This window comes from Polistes fuscatus, unplaced genomic scaffold (assembly GCF_010416935.1).
Source record: "Polistes fuscatus isolate 324 unplaced genomic scaffold, CU_Pfus_HIC Scaffold17, whole genome shotgun sequence".
In the NCBI taxonomy this organism is placed as follows: Eukaryota; Metazoa; Arthropoda; class Insecta; order Hymenoptera; family Vespidae; genus Polistes; species Polistes fuscatus.
Genome location: NW_025113075.1, coordinates 486,334 through 487,840, shown reverse-complemented (window position 1 = coordinate 487,840; position 1,507 = coordinate 486,334). Strand labels below are relative to the sequence as shown.

The following is a 1,507-nucleotide window of genomic DNA, read 5'->3' as shown; positions in this document are numbered from 1 at the left end:
TTTAAACTTAGTCAACAACTTCTGTGTATGTGTGTATGCATATAGAAACATATTTGACGTCAAGAATCATTCGCGAACTTATACATCTATTTATAAAAATATACCAAATGACCATTTGGCATGGTCAGCTGTTTTAAGATTTCATGTTTTTAAATTTTGTAAAATTCAGTATTTTTTGATTTACGTAGTATAGCAATTATTTTTGAAGACGTACATTGATTGAACAATGTATTTATTCATTTAAAACATTATAGCAAACGATGTACTGTACACACACATATATATATATGGCTTGTTTTTTTCTCGTGGTCCTAAGTTGAACGAACTTGGCTTCCATCGTTTAAAGCAGACGCCTTCGATGCTTTTCTTTCAATGTCTCTCTCTCTCCGTTTCTTTCTTTTTTATTCTTTCCGATGATCAAGCAGATTTTTTGTTATCGTCGAATCGTGTCGAAATGAAAAATCAAAGTCTCAGCATTTGTATTATATATTTTTGATTACGGCTCGACATAGTAGTAGGGGCAAGAAGGGTTAATGGTAGAAACATTTTGATAGATATTTTTATGATTCCCTTAACTTTTGATTTACCAAGTAAATTCAATCATCCTTGTCCCCCTTTTGAAGAACTCCCTAAGGATGAGGTACTAATGGAAGGAGAACATACATAGCTCGCACGCGCGTGCCAAAGGATGTGAGCACGTGTGGCACGTAGAAAAAAGAAAGAAACAAGAAAGAGGGAGGAAATGAGAGCATAGTAAACGACATTCCAATGAAGCACGAAGAAATTAGACGAAAAAAAAAAATCATTCGTCAATTTTCGGTTTAGTTCGCGTGCCTATTCTATAATTATAATCATTTTTATAATATAATTTTTACAGTAGGAGTAGTTTATTGTTTGTCATTCTCTTTCAAGATTATTATAATAATACAATAATAATTAAAAATAATTTATAATACTATATATCAAAGGTTCCTTACATGTGCCGAAATAGCTCAGTTGGGAGAGCGTTAGACTGAAGATCTAAATGTCCCTGGTTCAATCCCGGGTTTCGGCAGACGAAATATAATATTATATAATTATAATATTGTATGTTCAATTTTTTTTATTTTGTTTTATTTAAGAAACTTCTTTCTTTTTATAAATCTTTATTTTTTAAATATATTTTTAGATTGGTGTTAGGTCGAAACAATATAAGGAACATTATTTATTAGAAACAAATCCAATTCTAGTATCAAAAAGGGTTAGCCATCGCAGTTAACTGTACTGATTTCTTTATAAAATCTCTTTGAAAATAGCACGTGTTCTATATCCCCTCGTAAAATCGTCCTCGTGTTAATGGTGGTACAGGAAAAAGTAGCATGCGTGGTTGTTACGATGAACAACTATACCTCGCGTTTTTCACGATAGGATCACGTTAGAAATGACTTAGGGGGACGTTAGTTTGTAGTACACCTCCGGCTGTTCGCGAGGGGTTGTGTTCTTATACGGTGACTTGACGAGTGACTAT

The 1,507-nt window shown here is 32.8% G+C and overlaps 1 non-coding gene across 1 annotated transcript; it reads left to right on the top strand.

Annotated features, from left to right (window-relative positions):
• The first annotated feature begins 981 nt into the window (after positions 1–981).
• Trnaf-gaa lies at positions 982–1,054 on the top strand. The gene has a single exon. It is a non-coding gene; the product is annotated as a tRNA-Phe (tRNA).
• The last annotated feature ends 453 nt before the right edge of the window (positions 1,055–1,507 follow it).